Here is a 25212-nt window from a genome sequence, read left to right as displayed (position 1 = left end):
AAAGAAGAGGAGTATAAATGTTACAAAATAGAGACTAACACGAAAAAACGCGGGATATGAGACTTAATTAATTATACTATAAAATAATTTCATGTAGCCGCATAGTTAAGATCTAGGTAAGATAATAATTTGATTTACTTAAAAATCTATGCTAAACTTGCTCCGGGCTGTCAATATAAATATTATACAAAAATAGAAGAAGAATACTCAAGATGGGGTTTTACTAGTGCACAATTTTCAAGATTTGCCTTTCTTTGAAATCATGACTACATCTCATAATAAATTTTAACCTTTTAAGTGATTTTATAACAATGGTTGAGATGTGTTGATTAAAACTCGAGCTAAGTCTAAGATAATTCCCAGATCATCTCTCACTTCTTCAACTGATTTAAGAGCTGATCCACCTATAGAATATAAAATAATTACATCTCGATCTGATGAAAGTTATTGGAAAGCCTTTTTCTATACTAATGAATATTCCATTATTTGTGCACCAATCCACAAGATTAATAATATCAGAGAATTTTAAATCGTCAGCAAATTGAGAATACTTAAAACAGCAACTCATGTCGTTAATAAATATGTTAAAAATAAATGGGCTCAAATGAAAACCTTGAGAAACTCCTGAACTAACTGTCGTCTACTTTAAATATATGAACCAAACAATGATAGCAAGGGATCTGAGAAACCACACCATCCCTTATGAATAAGCAAAACAGGTCAAAAACAGCAAAAATTCACGAAAAAGTACTAGGAAAAATACAAAAAAAATTTTGTTTCTAAATTCAAATGTTCATTTATATGGTTAAGATCCCGCTGAACATGAATCTGCGGTCAGAATTGATGGTCCTTTTTCTAACCTCGAAAAAATGGGTCAAATGGGTCAAATGGGTTAGATATCAGGAATTTTCAAAAAATAACATTCGCCCGACATTTGGCATACGGAGGTTTTCGGGGTCGTTGATCACGGATCCGAGGCCTATTTTGTGAAATTCAAGATGGCGGATCCAAGATGGCCGACCAAATTTTCAAAAAATAACAGATTCGCGCCACTACGGGGATTTTTGGGGTCTCTGATTACATATTCGAGGTCAGAATTGAGATGTTCATTTTTGTATTCGTGATCAGCGACCCAGAAAACGCTTTTTTATATTTTTTTTACTTTTTTTCGTAAATATTTGCAATTTTTTACCTGTTTTTTAAGGTTAGGAAATTCCTGTGATGTGATAGCTCAATTTTGACATCGGATTCGTGATCAGGTGGCAATAATACTACGGACAACATATGTCGCATTAAAAGTATATACAACTTTTTTTTATGTAGTTGTGTAATTAATATTCGGTCTAGGGTAATGCAATGGTGTAAACTTTGGAAAGACATAGGAGGAGAGATTATTTTAGTACAAAAAAAAACGTCAGACCATATCTGCTTTTAGGAGAAGTTCCCAAGACAATAAAAAAAAATTAAGAGAGAGCTCATCTGAAATTCTCACCAGGACCATTACTTTTAATCAGAGCCTACAAACTTATATTAATGTATCGCAGATTTCTTTGCTAATATCCAAGTAAAATAATACACTAGTAGCATGCTGGTATTACAAAAAAATTGACCTTTACTGGAACTGATGAACACTCGCTTGTGAAACCAAACAAGTTTTAAATTGTGCAACATAGTCACACTTATCAATGTATTGATTTGTTTTGAAAAAATTAATTAATTTCAAGAACTGAAACTATGTAGATACAGAATAGTGTAGAGCACAATTCAAGTGAATTTATTCCAATTATGTTTGTCAGAGATAGCCTAGATAGATTAGAAAGATTACAGAAGAAACTGATTAGAAGAATCGGACCTCAAGAACATTTTAAAAAACTTTTTAAATAAAATAAAATTTAATAATAAAATGATTGATTTCTTGGAAAAACAATGAAGTTACAGTGTCAAACCACAGATAATGTCTTTATAGAGATATATTTGTATTTAAAACGATGCAAGTTTCAAAGCAGCAAATTTTTCCTGTACTACTTCTGCATTTCGTTGATATTTGCACAAGAGTTTCTACTACTTCAAAGATTAACAGCAAAACTAAAAAGCTTGCCGCTTCATTGCTGTACCGATTACATTGCTTTGACATGTCCTGTTTATACTCTGTTCATTATATTAAATATTAAAATACATTTTTATTCAAAGTCTACATTTTCTTGATTACATTCATATGCTCTCAAAGAAATCTTTCTTCTTTGCTTGCAGACATGAAAATTAAAAAGATACTGTTATATAAGATGTTTATTTATCTATGCCAAACATCAATATTACAATCGCGTTTAGCTATAACAAAATATAAGTGTATATATCAAGATAATTTTTATAAACAATTTCAATGCCGATATGTGCCATCAACTTTTTATTTGCTTTTATAAAACCGGAATAGATTTCCCGAAAACGATCAATAATTTGAACGATGAGTTTTCAGTTCTTAGAGTGTTTTTGGTGAATACATTTCTATCACCACACCCACAGAATATCGACACTTGTTAATATAGAAAATACCCAAACAGATGTTAATAGATTTCAAATTCATCCAGAGCTTTCCATGTCAATTAATCACAGTTTAGTTTGGATGTAGTCAAGTTTGATGAGTTTAGTTGTAGCAAAGTGTAATTATTTTTGCTAGTATGTTCGTAAAGTTGCTTGATTAAAACTTATCTCAGTTTTAATCAGTTTTTAGAAGTTTCGAATAATAGTTTAACATTTTGTAAAACTAATTCAGTCTTATAATTTTTTCATTAACGTAAATCGTGAAATTAGCACTAACTTTGTCAGACTGATGTTAGTAGAGAAAAAAGAAAAAGTTTTTGTATCTAGTTCTTCAGACTCAGATTTCAGAGCTTGCGAAAGTTACCCATTAGGTGTTTTTAGTAAGAACAAAAACTCCTTTTACAAACTTAGAAATTATTTTTTTATGATCTCTGTCTTATTACAATCAACCATATGAGGCTCAAAGTAAAACAGAATAAAAAATATTATTCTAGCTTGATAAACAGTGCGAATATACAGGGTGAGTCAGAAATAATGGGTCAACTGGAGATACTAGACACCAAAATATTATGTTTGAGCTCATCATGCCTTACACGCTGGTTTAAGAAATACAGGGTGTTCAAGGTTTCAATTTTATTCTGAAATTTCTCAATAACTGAGAAAGTTTTGATAGCATGACTCTGAAACTTGGTAGTGTTGGATTTTTTGGTGTGAGAATTACGAATTTGAAGCTTATTTTGACGTTGCTCCTAGAGCGCGCTAGTTTCACTATATTATTTAGGTGAATCAGAACACATATTTTTATCTGTTGAGCTATGCTAAAAACCTAAAAATCTAAAAGAAAGTTAAATTCTACATAAATAAATAAATTAATAAATAAATGTACTCTTGTTTAGGTCGTCTAACTTTATCGGTTTCTGAGTTATTTGCGTTTAAAAGTTTCAACGTATTTTGTGGTTATTCTTTCAGATGCTGATATTTCTAAGTAGGTTTGTGTAAAATTTTCATGTCAATAAATGTTAACGTATTTTGCGTGCGTGTGATTTATTATTCGTGCAAAATTATTAGCTAGTGATCAAAAAATGCCATGACATAATAATTTTTCCAAGAGTGAGATGCATGATATGATTTGAGTTTTTTCTCAGGCTAATTTTAATGAACATGCGGTGGCCCGAAGATATGTGCAATAGTAGGTACCCAAATAGAATACCTAACTATAAACTATTCAGAAATCTTTATAATCGCTTAGGCGGATCTGGATCTTTTCGACCAAAAAGTAACCATGGTACACCAAAATCTATCACAGTCGATGAAGAAGAGAAAATGTTACTACTCGTACTTGTCGGATAAGTGCGGCAACGGGGATGAGCCAATCGTCCATTTGTAGAATTTTGAAAAAAGAAATGCTCCATCCATGTATTATACTCCGGTTCATCAGTTATTGCCTCAAGATTTACCAGCCCGCCTACAATTTGCTCAGTTTATATTATACAAAATATGCAAATGGAAAATCTAGATTTCCTCAATAAGATTTTATTTACTGATGAGGCGACATTTACTAGACGAGGAGTTTTCAATTGAAAGAACAATCATTTGAGGCTATGAGCGACAAAATGGCCTAACCCCAAAAAATAAGTTTTGCGTAAAATGAACAAATAAAAAATGTAGAAAAACATGCTACTTTGTAAGCACTAAATAAAACAAACTTTTATCGACTTTTAATTAGTTTAACGTAGTTAATAAACTAATAGTTGAAGTGAAGTTCTTAAATTTGCAATTTTTTGAGTTTTTTTGTAAAAAAATTAGGGTTAGGCCATTTTAACATAAAGTAATTTATGAAAAATCAGATAGGCCAACAAATTAAATTATAGGCATGTAGACGAACTATGTTTATTTCAGAAAGAAAAATAATAATAAAACTAAGATACAATGTAAAACATAAATAAATAATGATATGCACTAATTTGCAAACAACTGCAGCTTACAACTCAAGGATTTCTTCTTCATTCTCCCTGAACTCAACATTTATGAAATCTTCCGATGCATTTTCAGCTGTTTGTAGGCTCAGATAAAAATTTAAATGAACAGGCGGTATATTGTGACAGTTCCAACAAGTTTTTCTTTTTTTTACATCTATTAGATGACCATTGGGATATAAAATATTCAAATCCTTTACAGAAATTGCTCTAGATGCACGTCTTTTACGTATGTCTACTGTTTTAAACTCCACGAACTCATTATTGGAAGTTTTGTATTTAATTAAAAACGGCTCTTATTTCGTAAACTGTAGCCATTGAATTTGCAACCAAGACACTTTCTTACCATCAGTTGTCTTTTTTCGGTTCCATAATAACTGTATCTACTACAGTTAACAATACGGAAAGAAATTACTAACAATATATACTTACCTATGTCCGAGCCACTGTTTTCTGGAGAATTCATGCTGTAAACACTACTGTAATAACTAATTATTGCATTAATTAAGTTGACGATCTCACTACCACGCTTACAAACATTTACTTAACACATTGTGGAAGAACGACCTAAACTATAAATTATGAAGCTTAGGCCGGTTTACCATTAAAGATTCGCAACCTTTTATATTTGCCAAAACAATACTACCTGCGCCATCTAGCGTTTCGAAGCCAAAGGTGGCTTCAGCTCATTTGCATCTAAAAGTTATAATGGTAAAAAAGCGTTTGCATTGGTTAAGCCACAATGTCATATTTGTGGATTAGGCCATCTTGCCGCTCATAGCCTCATTTGTGAGATTCCGCATGCTGTAAAAGAAAGACATTTTCAGCATGAGTTCAAGGTGAATATTTGGTGTGGTTTAATTTCTGGTTTTTTCATAGGACCTTTTGAATTGCCACTCAATTTAACTGGACCTCATTATTTAAACTTCCTTCAACATAATTTAAACGAAGATCTAGAAGATGATGTACCACTCGCTTCAGAGAGAGTATGTGGTTTATTCATGACGGTGCACCACCACATTTTGCCTTACCAATACTCCAGTATTTAAATGAACATTTTCCTCATTAGTGGATTGACCGTGGGAATGAATTTAGTTGGCCACCAATAAGTCCAGACTTAGACCCTCTGGACTTCTAAGTGTGGTCAAACTTGAAGGATGTGGTGTATCGTGAATAAATTAACTCTGTTGAGGAGTTGTGGCAGAAAATACAAGTAAACGCAAATGCATTTAAAAATAATAGGGACATTTTGTTTAATATTCAGAGACATTTAAGAGTGTATAATAAAATGTATTGAGGTAGGTGGTGGACACTTCCTGCATTTGATTTACGGTTTATTATTATTACTATTATCTATAAATAACTCAGAAACCGATAAAGTTAGGCGACTTAAACAAGAGCACATTTTTTATTAAGAATTGAACGTTCTTTTAAATTTTTTCAAGCATAGCTCAACAGATAAAAAAATATGTTCTGATTTACCTAAATAACACGGTGAAACTAGCGCCCTCTAGGAGCAATATCGAAATAAGCTTCAAATTCTCACACCAAAAACCCAACACTACCAATTTTCAGAGTTATGCTATCAAAACTTTCTGAATTATTGAGAAATTTCAGAATAAAATTTAAACTTTGAACACCCTGTATTTCTTAAACCAGCGACATTCGTATAATGCCTGGTGAGCTCAAACATGATATTTTGGTGTCTAGTATCTCCAGTTTACTGTTGACCCATTCTTTCTGACTCACCCTGTCTTGAAAATTTCTTGAATTGGGAGGTAACGACTCTGTAACGATTCTTTCTGCAGGAACAGCAGTTTGTCTACCTTCACCGTACGACAACTATTGTACCAAAATTATTAATAGAACACTCGATTACCTATACTATACTAATACAATACAATTTTAAGTAGAGTTTGTTCTATAAACTTTTTTCCTATGGCACGCGGTATTCGAGATACAGGGTGTTAATGTTTACAAATTCTAACCATTAGATTATTACAGTTATCTTTTAAAGCATTTTTTCAGTGAAATAGTTGTAGACAAAAAAATTATTGTAATTCTAAATCATCTGTCTTCTACCAGTTATATTTCGCTTTATATCCATTTGCAACCCTACCACAGAATTTATTCAACCCCTTACGTCCATCACAAAATATATTAACCATGTCATAAATAAAAAAATCGTGTAATTCGTTTAAGCTAAGAAAGTAGCGCTATATTAATAATTGTTATCGCGAATGAAGTAGTAAACAAAGTGATTAATAATGTTTTGATGAAATTATCACTCACCCACTATGTGAAGTTATGCAGTACGTACAAAGCTGTGTCATGTAATAATTAAGACAAGAGATATTGCAAAATACGAGGCGTTCCGAGAATATTTCGGCGTAATTGATTTATTTTGTTTTCTTTAAACAAATTAGTGTAGTCATCTTATTATTTAAAGATATAGAATCGGCTCGGCACCCAAAATTATATGCTCGACCTAACCTCACATTTGCCAACCCGATTTAAGTTACCAAACATACGCGAAACATTACAATTACGAGTTCTTTTCAGAAAGTAAACGAACTTTTTGAATTACGCGCCATTGGAGATATTTAGTGATATGCGGTTAGCTCAGTATATGACAGTTTTTAGGTACGAATTCTTGACACATGCACCGATTGACGTGAAATTTTAACAGTAAGTAGAAAATTGCTAAAGAAACAAAAGTTACATAGTGCCGATGTGTGCTTTCACCCTGGGAGTGAATGCCACCCCTTCTCGGGGGTGGCAATGAAGGCAAGCATTTTAATCGCAAAAATCAATAGAAGGATGAATTCTAAGCAAAAAATGCTCTATAACGTTTTTTCCAAAAATTAATATTTTCCGAGTTATTTACGATAGAAAATGTTGGTTTTTCATCTAAAAAGTGCATGTTTTTCGACCATTTTTGATAAATAACTCGAAAACCTTGTGTTTTATCAAAAAACTTATATAGAGCAAAAATAAAGCTTTTGAAATAACGAATCGATTCGTTATTTGTAGATTACCGTAGATGTAATAATAACCGAGTTATCACTCTCTAAAGGTGATTGTTTATTTTTCGGAAAGTAAAATCGAACCTTATACCGTAAAATAATGGCGGAAGAACTAATTTTTCGAAGAAAATTAATATAACTTTTTTTAAAGTGTTTGGAAAGACTTTTAAAATGCTTGTTGAAAAAATTTCGTGGCTCAAAACCTCGCGGAGTTATGATGAAAATAAAATGGTCATCTCATTTTCTGAGAAAAAATCAACAATAAAATCTATGGCTGAACCATAAAAATAGAAACTAAGCGTAATCCATGTACGGTTGACTTTATTTAGGTACTAATAATAGGCTCTGCAAGTTTAACCGGTTTAGAATGCCTAAATTTAAAAAAAAGTTTGAAATAATGAAGAAAAATTTTTTAATCTTTAAAAATATTTTATTTTTATTTTTTGAAATNTCCCTTTTTTTCGAAATAACTCAAAAACTAAACAAGATACGTAAAAATGCAGGGGTTCAAAATTATAGGTCTTTTTTTTGTAATATTTTTCCTCGCTTTCAATTTTTCTGTAGAGCAAAAATTAACTGAGATATTACATTTTTTATTTTGCGTTTGCGTGTAAGGACCACCTTCTTTGAACCCTTAAAACCTAAAAATCTCGAAAACGAAGAGTTCAAAACCCTTCAACTATAAGGGTTGATTTGTAGCTCTTGCAATTCCCTGCAAATTGTTTTTTGAGCGATGAAAAATATTAAAAATTAAAAAAGTTATCGTGAAAAAACGAATTGGTAATAACATTAATCTAACTGATTGGGGATGGATATTTTTACCGTTGTATATACTGCACTAGGTTGGCAGCATTGCGTTGCGCATAATCTCCTTTATAACCAGATGTTCTTGGATTGTTGATATCTCATTTAGTTTTCGTGCACCGTAAAATTTTTCGTGAAACTATAGAAAAGGTTCACGGAAACGTTTCTACTTTTGTGACAAGCTTTAAGGTCATTTACAACAGTTACGTGAAAAAAATCCGCAAAAAAAGAGACGAAAGTTGTGGCGAGACAACTTATGCCTAAGGATCCGCAAAAGGCTCAAAATCATCTTAGCAAATGAATTAAAACATTAATTTTATACCTATTCAAATAAACAGCTGCCAAATAACACAATGACACCACAATATAGATGGCTATTTTCAAACAACAGAATTTTTGTTTAATTTCCCAGGCCTACTATTGCTATGTTACCTTCTTTTAGATCCTGCCGACGGCAGATTATTTTCGTTTTTCTTGCTGATTGTTCTAAAATGACTACTCCAATAAAGAAATGTTAAATAACATTTTTTATTTAGAATTTGAAGATTTGTCAAATTATGTTAAAAAAAATATGGTGTTGCCATTAAAAAAATATTGCTTCAGTAGCTATCGAAAAATCTGGCAACACCGGAAAGCATTATTTGCAAATTTTTCTTAGTCAAGTAATTTCCTACAACTTAGCATTTGGAAATATGTAATAGTCTATCACTTCAAACAAAAAAGTTGGCCTATGTCAGGTTTTAAATAATTACACTGTATATAATATCACCGAAAATTGTATTTTATAATATGATCAATCTTCCAATAGTTGGCAAAACCAACTAACAACGATACACGTACCACCTTCTATCATTTACTATTTGCAATTGTTTATCTATTTCTGGTAGTGACGTTACTAAACAATGGCACATCATCACATTTTCACAGATCACTAATCGGCTGCATATTTCATGTTTTGTTTAATTCGGATTCAATTTGTTCGAATTTTCGAGCATCTAGTTGCTATCGAACACTACATCATCGAAATCGTTTAGTTCATTAATGACCTGAAAATATTTCATTCCCAGGCGCTGAAATCATCCGTAAGTGGATAATTTACAATACATTGCACCCATTTGCGAGAAATTTATGTAGCTGAGGTTTCCCAAACTCCTATCGCTCATTTTGGAGGGGTCACGAAAACTTTATTTTAATTAGTATACCCATCATACCGACTCTATAACAATATTATTTGAAAATTATAATTAGCAGTCAGTAAATAGCGCAGTGTTAGTAAATTTCACCTTCAGGCATTTCGAATGACTCCTAGATTTTTAAACTAAAACAATAAATTTTTATGTTTGTATAAAAGGGTTGATGAATTTTGACTTACTAAACCTTACTAAGTTTTATTGCTGGATGCCGACTAACACGACCATTTTAGGTTGCCAATTTCCAGCTTTTAAAGCGCGGTCTGAAGCGATAAGCTATATTGTCTGTGCACAGATATTGACTTTTCGAAGCCGAGAGAGATACACTAACGAAATTTGGACAAGACATAGCTAATACAATTCGTAACAATAAAATTGGTCCGTAACACGGAAGAGACACCCATATAGCCATTTATTTGTAAAATATGCGGGTTCACAACTGAAACACTGCTTTGCATATTTTCCACTTCCCAGTTTACTGGGAAAATTATGGAATGCAAATTAATAATACCTTTACTAACACGGAAGGGGATGTATTTCACAAAACAATGTTTTCATAATGCTTAATACGTTTATAAGCAGAATTTCAACGATATTTTGTAGTGGTAACATATGTTTTTACAATATTCAGCAGTATTTCTTGTATATTTTAGCAGCAGTCGATTACATCGAAATATACAGGATTACTTTTATTAAGACAATTTATTGGGCGACAAATAGAAACGTCTCCGTGTTCATAAAAATGTGCTTTAAAAGCTTTTAAAAGGGTGTTGATTCTATAAGAGTTGTTTTGTTGAAGCTTTTAAAAGATGAAATGGTGTCGAAAACTGTTTACTTCGATTATGTTTCGTAAGAATGATATATAACAGATGGAGTCGGTTTAGAGAAGCAAAAAAAGAGGAATACCACCCTTCTACAGGGTGATAATTTAACGGTACGGAGCAGCTGTATATAGGAAACTACTATAGCAGTTACGCCACCTAGCGGTGAAGTTACAAACTTGAAAATATTTTAAATCAATTTTTTTGGCCGTATTTGTTAGTAGATTTTTTTTACTCCATAGTCGTAGCACGTCTGTGGATCACCCTGTATACAACGAAGGAGTGCAAGTATAAATGTACTTTTACATGATTGAGGAACTATTAGAAAATGTTCAATTTTTGACCTCTTCTACGTTCCTACATGGTAGAAAAACAGGGTATTCCTTTTTTTTACTTATCTAAACCAACTCAACAAGCTACTATGTTATCGCACCTCATTAGTCGATGAATTTGTCTTTGAGAAGTTACCGTGGTTCTGGCGCGAAATAGTAGCCATGAATCATAACTCAAAGAGCATGTGACATATCAGCAAAAAACGCCATTAAACCAAACAACAAGGTAAACATGTTTATGCTTTCCGAGACACAACATGTCTGATTACGTGAGGTGAACGGTAGGGTGTGAGAATAGTATATTATTCAACGAGCGTATAATGATGGGTATTATTCACGAGGTGAAGTTTACGGCCACGAGCCGCAGGCGAGTGGCCTAAATCACCGAGTGAATAATACCCATTATACGGGAGTAGAATACTATACTTTATCCACGACTACTAAATATTTTTGTTGAAGTTTTTTTGAAATGTTTCGAAAAACATGGTATGTTAAGAAACAGATATACGACTCACACAAATGAAGTCGCTGATGGCTCAGTGTAGATGCTCTTTCCCTTCCAACCGCGGGTCCCGGGTTCGAATCCGGTCTAGGAAAATTCACTTTTTTAATTTTTTTTTTTATATGTACAGCACTGAATTGAAAATATTTAGTGGTTTACACGATAAAATTTTAAAAACGGATTGTTTGTAGCAGAACAATATAATATTATAGCTAAATTAAGGAAGCATCTGACAGTAGTGATTAATGACTCATTAATCACTGCCGTGATTAATGGGTATTATTAAGGTCGAGCAAACAGACGTATAGTGGGTACATTATACAATAGTCGTGGATAAAATAATATATTTCAATAGGTCTACAATAGTTAAAATAATTGTTCGATTTGTTATGTACCTTAACTGACAAGGTATTTTTGAATATTTCGATTTCTGCGAAGAGATGTTGTAAATTGACAAATATTTGTTATCTAATTCCAATTTTTATGACCAAGAATTAGAAATGATTGTACATACATATACATAAATTTGAATTAAATATTTCAAGTCCTTTTTGTTCAAGCTCAGATAACAGAGGTCTTTGACAATTTAATGGGTTATTTATTTAGGCTTTTAGTATTACAAACTAAACTTTGTTTTAGAGGGTGGTATGAAAAAAATGATGTAACACTTTTACTACCGAGAAGGCAATCTTTTATTTAGTTTTGTGAGTTTATGAATAAAAATCGAAGTTTAGATGGTTAATGTTTCAGCAGTGGAGTATGTGCTTCCTGGAAGTTAACAAAATTCAAAATAAAGCATTTCATTATTCATACGAGTTGAAGATTTTATTTTTACTCTAACCTTTCGCTAAGAATAAATGCTTCTAGTTCCTAGAACTTACTTGGAACAAAAGCTCCATTCCTATTCATACAATTAAATGCATGTCTATTGTAAGAGAAAACCTTAAACTGGCAGACATAAGGCACTCATCTTTGGATGATGTAAGCAACTTTATTAAAAAAAAACCTCTAATTCTATACTTCTGGTTGATGTGTTTATCCATAAAGAATTTTAATATTTTGGATATTTTTTGGAAGAATATCCGTCTTTTATACCAAACAATGAACTCAAGTTTATGTCTCCTTTCTAAATAATAGACCTTTTTAGTAGTGACGTCACATACGCCAAATAATAAGCAACCCTACAGTGCACATTGTCTTGAAGAATTTTCCAATATTTTTACTAAATCGATTTTCGACCTTAGGTATGTACTTTATACGTTATTGCCAAAAAAATGTCTTCTTTGTCATGACCCTAAATATCGCCATATTCTGGCAATATTAGAAATATTTAAGAAGTTTCAAACACCTAGTGACAAAACTAAAAGAATTATAGAATTTATATACAGGGTTGTCAAATGAAAACGAAACAGAGCCCTTTTCAGGAACTGCGTCAAGATTGTAGAAAAACGCTCAGACCCGCCGATTTTAGATTAAAGGGGGACATTCTTTCCTGGTATTTTTGACTCCGCCACTTTCACCCCCAAGCAAGAGTAAGCAGCAATCCAAAATATTTAAATGGCATTGGGGGTTGAGCTCTTACAATTCTTACTTTAAATTTTATAATTTCGTATTTAAATTTGACTTAAATATTGACTTTTATAGTAATTAATAAATTAAAATTATATCAATGTTACTGAGCATGCGCATTAAAGATAATTTCATGTAAGCGATCATTCAAGAAAAGTTTGGTACTGGTTAAGAGCACGTGTATAATAAACCACAAGAAAAAAACAATCGGCACACATATTGACACAGCGCAACACCAAGAAAAACAATAAAAATACTTAGTGGGACTTGAAAATGCCAAAATTAAACAAAAGAAGACAAAATACGCTAATGAAGACAGTGATGTTATATTAACAGGATCTCACCTGCGTATGAGGCTATTATTTCCGAACATGCGCATTAGGCATAACACGACTAATGTTAAATTCTTACTTTATTTAAATATAAAAATATTCTTTTATATCGTTTTTTGCAAGTTTTAAGCACATTAGTGTATCTATTTTACCAAACACGTGTTGGTTGTTCTTAAATACTTCTAAACCCTTGTAAAAATAAATTCATTTGAAATTGTTCATTTTTATAGTATCCATATAAATAGTACACAAGGGTCAGATTCGGTCTGTATAATTTCAACTATGACAATTCGATGCGGGTTGCCTAAATATGTGACGTCACAGTAAAAAGTCTATTATTATCAGCCACCCGCATGTGATTATCCCAGCTCTTGTTTTCAAACATACGCCGCCTTGTATCGCCATTGTTTTTAGGTAATTCAGCCTCGATATTTTTTACGATAATATTATAAATGTTGCCTGGGTCACAGGCTATCGTCGGATGTCAGGACTTTATAATAATTATTAGATAAACCTTGTTAAATTATAATTTATTTACAACTCGTGCTCTTATTTTTCCTGCAATAAAATAATTGGGTTCCCTGTTTAGAAATTTGTCACAATTTCAACTTGACTGAAATATTCCACATATACCTACAAGGGCCTGTCGTGTTGGAACTCTTTGGTTTTTTCACTAACCAGAAATCGAAATTAAAGAGACAACTTAGATAATGGCAAAAAATCCTCCCAAACATAAACGCTGGTCCTTAAGAACGTGGTGGTAATAAAAGGGTTGATTTAAAGTACGATGACTTTTTTTACATTGCACCGTAGTTAGGAAACTTTGAGCCGGCCATTGTTGTTCTCGATCTAAGTTCTGTGGGGGCGCAACTGCGATCAGAACTCCTCGCCCACCCTGATATTCATACTTACTTTGAATAAAAGATTGTATCGCCATAGGCGTAGGTAGCTATATAACAGTGATTTTACCGAGAAAAAAATAAGCCACCGATTTTTACACGTTCTGAAGTTAATCCTTAAAGTGTCATTAAGAGTTTTACTTGCATGTAGGTTTCAGAGTTTTCTCATCGCATAGTTTTTCTGTTCCATCCGGTGTTCCCCAGGGATCTGTCCTGGGTCCATTGTTATTCATTATTTTCATTAATAGCCTTGGTAGCTGTTTGAATGTACTTCACCTTTTATATGCTCGTTATATAAGGATAATTTTTAAGGATAAACACCTTTCAGGATTCCTTTGATCTCCAGGAAAATGGCCTATGGTGTGAGTTTAAAGAATTGCCATTAAATATTAAAAAATGCAACACAGCAACTTTTCCTCGGAAGAAGGTAAATCTTGTCTTTCAATACGGTATAAATAATAAATTATTCATAAGCTAGATCTTATTAACAATTTAAGTATTTACTTGAGAGTGAAAAAAACCTCATAATCGATGGCATTCAATTATTGGGATAAATGGTAATAGTTTCCACTTTACTGAAACCTTAGAGGATTCCAAAAAGCAGTCAAAACCCCCATTTAATACAGTTTTCCGACATCTCGTCAGTTAGCCGATAAATCGCTTTTATCTGTGGCGTCATAAAAACTCTCACAACTTTTCAACTGCCTTAAGAACGAACGGTGAACTTATAAATTGAAACAATTTGTAACTCCTCAAAAGCCGAATATTTTTCTCGAATGTGTAAGAAAAAAAAAACGCGAGACGCTGTAATATGACTTATAGTTTGTAAACCGAATCGCGATAGCAAATTATATTGCGAAAATTCTCATGATGCAGTCTAACAAGGTGGAAACTGATGTTCTCGATCAATTTCGCCTTGTACATATTGCATTTTGATGAGTAGTCCGCTTTGTTTTAAAAAATAGTAACGACATGTGCAGTTGTTTGAGATTTATATCTCATTTTTGTTTTTTAAGAGCTTTTCTCGTTTGTAAAATCATTTCCAAATCAATTGACACTTTAAAACTGATGAAAATAATTTAATACATCGACTACTGCCGATAAAGAATATACGGAGTACAATAAGGGAAGCAATAAAAACAACAACGCATGATGAATGATGACAGAATGTATATGTATTGAAATGAACACACTGTATCTCAAGACACAACACCGAGAAATAGCATAGAAAATTTTCATGAAATTATAATGTAGAATAAAATAAAGACAAAGTACTTTTAAAGTAAAATAAAAAGCTCATTTCATAGTTATTTCATATAAACCTAAAACATTTTCAGTCAAAATTTTAAATAATACGTTTTAATGATAAGCATGTCAAGAAAATAAATTTTGGGTACGAAGTAGAAGCATTAAAGTAAAAGACAATGCCACAAGAAGGGCCAATTTAGAGATTTTATGAGTAAATTAATGTTAAATAATCTAGTACAAAAGAAAGTTCAAATATTATAACATCAGAAACACATAGGCTAGAAGTTTCTTATAAAAAATTTGTCATGCAAAATATCATATAAAAATTTCTTGTAAATTAGTATTAAGACGTATAAAATCTACTACGCAGTTATAAAATATAAATTACGCCGTAAGTTAATTAAAATCAAATTCATCGCAATATGCTGGAGAAATTGCGCAGTTAGAAAATGATAACAGGGATACGAGCAACCAATGGCGAAAGAACAAATCAGTGAATTTACCTGGTACCGGAAAAACAAAAAAACATCGAGAGAAGTCAACAAGCTGAGAGAGAGGCGGAAGGAGATTCTAGAGACTGGTGAGGGGTGCATGTTGTCCTGTGGCTCCCCAAACAACATCAAAAACACCAGGAAGCACTCTACACAGACCCAACAGCCATCTTCAACGCACGAGAATAGCAGAAAACGACAACAATAAAGTGAGGTTATAGAGACGACCGCAAATTGCCAGCCAGAACGAAACCAAGTAAGTCCAGTTGCATAAGAGTTTTCTCCATGCCATAAAGTGTTGCAAATTCGAACTATAAAAGCTATTTGTGAAATACAAAACCCGTTACAAACTATAAACAATGTCAGTGATTAAAGTTTAAATTGACATTTTTGAACATTCTATAATTTAAGTATTAGTTTAATTTCAAATGTTCGTAGTATAAGTTAATTTGTTTGAAAAACGTTTAAAATAATGATAATTGGTTAACCAAACATTTTCTCAATTATGATAGGTAGAATAAGGCATTTCTCAGACAATTATTCATGTAAAAGTATATAAAAAAAATATTCTAGTTTCTGTGTTCATAAAAATATTGTTCGAAATTGAAAGATAAATAAGTAATAAATGTCATCTTGTGTAAATATTTCCAATTTTGCTTTTATTCAATGTTTCTTACCCAAAATTAAATAGTAAAGGTTAATTAAAAGAGCATAGAACCGCCCCTATGAGGTAAGGACTCATGCTATTGATAAAATAAAGTGTTTTTTCTTGAGGGACAGTGTAGAAAATGAACATTCCTATCTACACTAATAAAATCCTGTCTACACTGTGAACATTATTTATACAAAGTAAAGCTGCCGGAGGCGATGTTAGCAATGATAAGGTAAGAAAGTCTAGTTCGTCTATGTTTGTCATTATTATTATTAAAATTTCTTATCAGAACCTACACTCAATGGAAAATTAGATATAAATACACCCAAATGACATTTTACATAAAAAAGGCGCCCAAACGGATAATTAATTCTTATACACACACAAAATTTACACACCAGAAACAAAATTAATCACCAAATTAAATAATAATTATAATATAATAAAAATAAATCAATAAATATCAAAATAATAAATACACCGCTACCAATCACCAAATTACATAATAGTATATGTATTGTCAGGTGGTTGAACTTAAGTTACAGATAATTAAAAACATCACAAATGATACCTTATTATCATGTTCTTGCATGAAACAAGTTGTAGCTATTTATACAGGGTGATTCACAACTTACAAAAAAAATTGGGGTCATGAAAAATAGAGTCAATATCGTAAAAAAAGTTTGTAAAATTCTTATAGTTTCCTAGAAAAACATTAATCAACTTGTAGTATTTACAACCCTTATGTCACTGGGTTATATAGATCTAGCGTCATTCGCGTTCTGCGCTGTACGCAATGCACTCTCTCTCCACGTAACCGCAGGTCCCGAATACTGAAATCCGATTTTAGTATTAAAGTTTTTGCGATAGTGTTTACATTAGTTTTTTTCAAGTGTCATTTATTGTCAAGACAACATTTGTGTTATGGTGGTGTCTTGTTTCGCAGAAACTGGGTAAATTGGGCCCAAATGTGCATACACAAAATTTTGAACAGTTGTTGTAACGTCAGGTATGTCGAATTATTTTATTAATTGAAACCACAAATGAATTTTATTAATTAATAATAACAATAGCCGCAAAAGCTTTCCTTAGGAAAGAAATTCTTTGAATTTTTTGACCGTTCATTTGTTATTATACTTTGCTGCCGTGCCGGTCGTCGACTGCATGCTTTGCCTTGCGTAAGGTCAGGTTTTATAGTGCACCAGTTTCCAGTGCCGTACAGAATTGTGTTAAATCATTTTCGAACTGTCATTTTTGATTTTTTTTTTACAAAATTATATTTGTAAGAGTCCCTTCTACATTCAAATTTTGTTTTTGGATAAACTCTGAATCACCTTGTATAAACGGACAGATTATTTATTGTTTTTTAAATTAAATCATGAATCATAGTAGAAAAGAAGTAGCGATTTAGGTAATAGCCAGAGACTTTGTCTGGCTTTGTTCTTTTCGCGCATTTTTCGTATCTTTTTTTAATTAATTTGTAGGGTGGCTATTTAGCTCGAAGTTAAATGCTTCTCTATACCTCTCTCTGGAACCCTCGCTTCTTCGTTAAACCACTTAATTACTTAGGGACCTTTTAATTAATTTTGCATAAAATTACCTTAATTTTTAGGAAACGAAAATTACCATTTATTTACCTCTATTTCTTAAGTATCTGAGATTAGGAATATTGTCTCACAACAAATGTTTATTGACAATAAGCGGTGTCGATTTTTCGCTACTGTTCCGATTTTTGCCGATTTTTCGCTGTACTTTCGATTTTTTATTGTAATTTGTTTTTCGCTACAGTTTTGATTCTTAAAAACGGCGAATGCCAGTTTCCTAGGGAGGATTATTAAGATTAATAGTAGAAGGAAACTTACACCGGGAAATACATGTGTTAAAGTTCTAGTGAGATGTGGTTCTGCTAAATAGATTATAAGATAAAGCTTGTCATGTTTTATTCGATTATCCTTGGATCTCAGTGACTAATTATCAGATTCATTTAATCTCGCAAAATTTAATCATATACCTAACTTTCCTTTCTCTCACATTCTATGTGCTTGCATTTCCTTGGCCGGAAATAAAATTATCTTCTCCTCGTCATCCCTGCATTGACTGAATACTTACTAATTGTCCAGATACCCCCGTATCTGTATTTTTTAAAACAGAAGCATTTTTATTTTGTCTTCATTGAATATAGTGGATTATTTGGTACAGGTATGCTCAAGAATCATGAGATACAAATATTGAAAATGTTTTTCTACAGAATTGTGAAAAAATTGTTTTAGATTTAGGTGTCAAATTGCTCTGTGAACTTGGATCGTTGTTGGCTACAAATACTAAAAGATGAAGTAAATAATGGACTGTCAAAAATGATTAAAAAAGTTATTAACTTTTTGAGTGCGCGATATACAGGGTGTCCGGAAAATAAACCGACAAACAAGACAGAAAATTCTATAGATGATTTGATATCGATTTGACATAAATCGTCTTTGAAGATGTCCCTTTGACATGGTTTTTTAATTTTTTTAATAATACATATTTCTGAATATGATATTCACAGCGTAGTTACGGACTGCTGTGTTATCTGTTTTTCAAAGCCAACTAAATATTAGCAATGAATTTGTAATTTTGTAATTTTTAGTGATGTATTTCGTATTTTGTAGTTACGTTTTTCATTCAATGTGAAATTTTTGATTAGGCAAAATGATTTTCATAAAAATTAACTTTGATCCTTTTGGCGTAAGGGTTTATTTGATTATTTCCTAAATTTTGTTCACAGGCGCAAAATATCCAATAAAGAAAAAAACTACTACTACGCATAACCTATTTTGATGTCTTATTCATTTTTAAGTAATCGTGAGTTACCTTCATACAACCTTGCTAATATCAACTTTGTGTGAAGTAGCACACGAAGGCTTTTTTTTATTACTACCGAAGCTGTGGAATTATTGATATGCCGCATATCCCTATGGAATAAAATATGGAACATTAGGAATTCCTCTATTAACTGCCGTACGCAGCCACCAGAGGGATGGTTTATTTGTTTTTTATCGCTGGAAGGTGCCTTTACGACTTGTTTTTCTCGTTTGATGTTTTTTTTTAGTTGAATAACATAGTAGTTTTGATTAAGGCACCACCGTGTTTGTACATAATTTAGTGCTTTTATTGATCTCAGAATATACTTTAATTAAATGTAAAGAGTACTTACATTAATAGTATATTATTCAACGAGCGTATAATGATGGGTATTATTCACGAGGTGAAGTTTACGGCCACGAGCCGCAGGCGAGTGGCCTAAATCACCGAGTGAATAATACCCATTATACGGGAGTAGAATACTATACTTTATCCACGACTACTAAATATTTTTGTTGAAGTTTTTTTTGAAATGTTTCGAAAAACATGGTATGTTAAGAAACAGATATACGACTCGCACAAATGAAGTCGCTGATGGCTCAGTGTAGATGCTCTTTCCCTTCCAACCGCGGGTCCCGGGTTCGAATCCGGTCTAGGAAAATTCACTTTTTTAATTTTTTTTTTATATGTACAGCACTGAATTGAAAATATTTAGTGGTTTACACGATAAAATTTTAAAAACGGATTGTTTGTAGCAGAACAATATAATATTATAGCTAAATTAAGGAAGCATCTGACAGTAGTGATTAATGACTCATTAATCACTGCCGTGATTAATGGGTATTATTAAGGTCGAGCAAACAGACGTATAATGGGTACATTATACAATAGTCGTGGATAAAAATGTTTATCCACAATCACCTTATAATCGGACTTTTATCCACACATATGAACCGTCTAAAGTGATAATTTATCCACTAGTGGAACTTTGGAACATTAACATTTACATTTATAGTAATAGTAATAGACATTTCGTTTTTTGTTTTGTCACATTTAACTTCCTTTTTGTTAATAACAACCCTAATAGCATTGTTGCCATCATTTTCGGAACGCATAACATCTGCCGAAGTTTGTGAAGAATTTGCACAAGTTACTAATGTCTCTTCTTATAAGGAACAGCTATACGGGGCGTACCAAAATGAAGTGTTTTAAAAGTTTGTAGAATTTATTACAGTGACCTTACAAATCAAATGAACGAACAACTCAAACAATTTGTCCTACAAGTGTTCAATGTGAGCACCCTCCGTCACACGGCACACATCGATTCGATAGCCGAGTTCGTCCCAAATCTTGCTCAGTGTGTCTGGAGTAATTGATGTAACTGTAACTTCAATCCTATGTCGTAGGTCGTTTAGGTCAGCTGGTAGCGGAGACACATACACCCGATCCTTTATAAACCCCCAAAGGTAAAAATCGCATGGCTTCAGATCTGGTGAACGTAGGGGCCATACGAAACAAGCGCTGTCATCCGGCCCCTTGCGGCCAATCCACCTGTCGGGAACAATGTTGTTTAACCAATCGCGTACGAAGGCATGTCAACAGTGGCGGTTTTACCATAAGAGCTGCGGAACTGCAGAACACATAAAATTTTATGTATTTAATCATATTAAATATCAAGAAAATATTTAAAGAATCCAAATGTACTCGCGCTAAAATAAATCTATGAGCTTATATTATTATTTATTACGACGCGAGCTACGCTCCTTAATATATGCAACCTCATATACAAAATGTGTTCACAGCGAACAGTTAGATGCGTCCTTTGTTTTTATTGGCTAATCAGGCACGTCACCCGGTACACTTTTATATGGGCTTCTGTGGCTGCAACAACGACAGCCACTGCTGCAGTAAATGCAGTAATATTTCCTACGTGGTATCTGCATTAAAGCAAATGAAATATAAATTAGTTCCTAGGCTGGGTAAAGTGTCATAATTTTTGACGCTTCTTTTCGCAATAAAGTTGACATTNCAATGAATTTGTAATTTTGTAATTTTTAGTGATGTATTTCGTATTTTGTAGTTACGTTTTTCATTCAATGTGAAATTTTTGATTAGGCAAAATGATTTTCATAAAAATTAACTTTGATCCTTTTGGCGTAAGGGTTTATTTGATTATTTCCTAAATTTTGTTCACAGGCGCAAAATATCCAATAAAGAAAAAAACTACTACTACGCATAACCTATTTTGATGTCTTATTCATTTTTAAGTAATTGTGAGTTACCTTCATACAACCTTGCTAATATCAACTTTGTGTGAAGTAGCACACGAAGGCTTTTTTTTATTACTACCGAAGCTGTGGAATTATTGATATGCCGCATATCCCTATGGAATAAAATATGGAACATTAGGAATTCCTCTATTAACTGCCGTACGCAGCCACCAGAGGGATGGTTTATTTGTTTTTTATCGCTGGAAGGTGCCTTTACGACTTGTTTTTCTCGTTTGATGTTTTTTTTTAGTTGAATAACATAGTAGTTTTGATTAAGGCACCACCGTGTTTGTACATAATTTAGTGCTTTTATTGATCTCAGAATATACTTTAATTAAATGTAAAGAGTACTTACATTAATAGTATATTATTCAACGAGCGTATAATGATGGGTATTATTCACGAGGTGAAGTTTACGGCCACGAGCCGCAGGCGAGTGGCCTAAATCACCGAGTGAATAATACCCATTATACGGGAGTAGAATACTATACTTTATCCACGACTACTAAATATTTTTGTTGAAGTTTTTTTGAAATGTTTCGAAAAACATGGTATGTTAAGAAACAGATATACGACTCACACAAATGAAGTCGCTGATGGCTCAGTGTAGATGCTCTTTCCCTTCCAACCGCGGGTCCCGGGTTCGAATCCGGTCTAGGAAAATTCACTTTTTTAATTTTTTTTTTTATATGTACAGCACTGAATTGAAAATATTTAGTGGTTTACACGATAAAATTTTAAAAACGGATTGTTTGTAGCAGAACAATATAATATTATAGCTAAATTAAGGAAGCATCTGACAGTAGTGATTAATGACTCATTAATCACTGCCGTGATTAATGGGTATTATTAAGGTCGAGCAAACAGACGTATAATGGGTACATTATACAATAGTCGTGGATAAAAATGTTTATCCACAATCACCTTATAATCGGACTTTTATCCACACATATGAACCGTCTAAAGTGATAATTTATCCACTAGTGGAACTTTGGAACATTAACATTTACATTTATAGTAATAGTAATAGACATTTCGTTTTTTGTTTTGTCACATTTAACTTCCTTTTTGTTAATAACAACCCTAATAGCATTGTTGCCATCATTTTCGGAACGCATAACATCTGCCGAAGTTTGTGAAGAATTTGCACAAGTTACTAATGTCTCTTCTTATAAGGAACAGCTATACGGGGCGTACCAAAAGAAGTGTTTTAAAAGTTTGTAGAATTTATTACAGTGATCTTACAAATCAAATGAACGAACAACTCAAACAATTTGTCCTACAAGTGTTCAATGTGAGCACCCTCCGTCACACGGCACACATCGATTCGATAGCCGAGTTCGTCCCAAATCTTGCTCAGTGTATCTGGAGTAATTGATGTAATTGTAACTTCAATCCTATGTCGTAGGTCGTTTAGGTCAGCTGGTAGCGGAGACACATACACCCGATCCTTTATAAACCCCCAAAGGTAAAAATCGCATGGCTTCAGATCTGGTGAACGTAGGGGCCATACGAAACAAGCGCTGTCATCCGGCCCCTTGCGGCCAATCCACCTGCCGGGAACAATGTTGCTTAACCAATCGCGTACGAAGGCATGTCAACAGTGGCGGTTTTACCATAAGAGCTGCGGAACTGCAGAACACATAAAATTTTATGTATTTAATCATATTAAATATCAAGAAAATATTTAAAGAATCCAAATGTACTCGCGCTAAAATAAATCTATGAGCTTATATTATTATTTATTACGACGCGAGCTACGCTCCTTAATATATGCAACCTCATATACAAAATGTGTTCACAGCGAACAGTTAGATGCGTCCTTTGTTTTTATTGGCTAATCAGGCACGTCACCCGGTACACTTTTATATGGGCTTCTGTGGCTGCAACAACGACAGCCACTGCTGCAGTAAATGCAGTAATATTTCCTACGTGGTATCTGCATTAAAGCAAATGAAATATAAATTAGTTCCTAGGCTGGGTAAAGTGTCATAATTTTTGACGCTTCTTTTCGCAATAAAGTTGACACTGATTTTTCATTATTAAAAAATTATTAGAGTAGGAGGTAAAATCTCATAAAAAATGGTAAATACAAAACACCATATCAGATTTTAGCGATTTTGCCATGCATCAAAATGGCTTTTATTTCTTTAAACGAAAACCGTTCGTCGTATGAACAAATATCAAGAGACCAAATTAACTCTAAAGTAATTACAAACATAATATTGATTTTAAGAAAAAGCAGTGGCGCACTTTTTTTTTTCTTTAAAACAATTCAATACAAATCCTGTTCGAACGCCACTGGTAGAAATTTTTTGAAAACTTTTACATCAAAAAATGTAATTTAATGGTCAAAAGAAGTGTACCAAATTTTGCGGAAATATCTGGAGTGGTAGGAAAGTTATGATAAAAAAGGCATTTTTTCCTTAAAACTTTAACACCCTGTATCTCGGAAACGAAGCATTTTCGGACATAATTTTATTTGAAAAAGTTTCTTATTTTCTTGCATTCTATACAGTGTTAAAAGGAAAGTATCAACTTAAAAATCACCCTGTATATTGAACTATAGTTTTCGAAAGTTTTATCACTTTTTGTTTATAACTGACATCTTTACAGCAACTTTAAAAAATTGACGTTTTATACCGTTTTTTTCAATGTCACGGCTTTGTTATTGCAAATTTCGTAACCGGACCACCGCCATTTTGTAGATATTTTTATTACGAACAAAATCATGTCCTAAGCATTTTTTCGTACAAAGTTATTTAAAGAAAACTACTAAAAAAAATTTTTTTCACGATTAAATTGGTAATAACTTTTTTTCCTGATAAAATACTTTGTCAGCAAATTAGCCTGTTATTGTACTCATCATTTAAAGTATTCCTGTGTAGTTATTTCCGAGTTATCAAGGAAATGTTAACAACAGTAACTTTTCGGCCTCTGCCGACTGGACTACTTAAGAAAGATCAATACGTGAAAAACAGCTACTACTTTTCTGATATCCAAGAACATTGTTTGACTCCCTTTAATAAGGTTTTTTTAGAATAAAATTTTTTGTATTTAGCTCATCATCTTTACAGTAAAGTAAAAATTTTAGAATTGGTAACGGAATATTATGTTATTCACCACCCACACGAATGCAAATATTGTGAGATATTTTTTTTTTAAATCACAGTCATACATTACATAAGCAAATGGAAAAGCCATAAATATTTAATGAGGAAATCGAATGCGATCTCGTTACTTCGTTACATATTCCTTTTCTGTTTCTGTTTTAATTAAAAATACCGGTCCCGGGTTTCCTTCCTCGTCTCTCAGTAAGGTATTTTATCACAATTTCCTTCGAGCCAGTGTCAGAATAAACAATGATGCTATTCTGTAGGAATTCCGTGACATATTTCCTAAACAGTTTTTATAAACTTTAAACATCCATTTGTATATACTTTTTGCCATTTTTATTTTTATACTCCCTGTTCTTTAATTGTTCAACTTTAAAATCTCTTAGTTCACTTAGATCAGTTGACAAATGTTGGAAAATTTAGGTAAAATGAGAATATTCTCGGTGTTTATGCTGAATTCTTAGAATGGAATATAATTTTATTTTATTTTATTTTATTTTATTTTATTTTATTTTATTTTATTTTATTTTATTTTATTTTATTTTATTTTATTTTATTTTATTTTATTTTATTTTATTTTATTTTATTTTATTTTATTTTATTTT

The 25212-nt window shown here is 32.4% G+C and overlaps 1 protein-coding gene across 1 annotated transcript in view; it reads left to right on the top strand.

The window, feature by feature from the left end:
- The window catches only part of LOC108907133 (gonadotropin-releasing hormone II receptor), a 234549-nt gene that overhangs the window by 801 nt on the left and 208536 nt on the right, over positions 1-25212 (top strand). The gene's annotated exons all lie outside the window — the stretch shown is intronic.

This window comes from Anoplophora glabripennis, unplaced genomic scaffold (assembly GCF_000390285.2).
Source record: "Anoplophora glabripennis isolate ALB-LARVAE unplaced genomic scaffold, Agla_2.0 scaffold310, whole genome shotgun sequence".
NCBI classification, from domain to species: domain Eukaryota; kingdom Metazoa; phylum Arthropoda; class Insecta; order Coleoptera; family Cerambycidae; genus Anoplophora; species Anoplophora glabripennis.
Note: the sequence above shows the minus strand (reverse complement) of the source record. Positions and strands in the feature narration are given on the sequence as shown.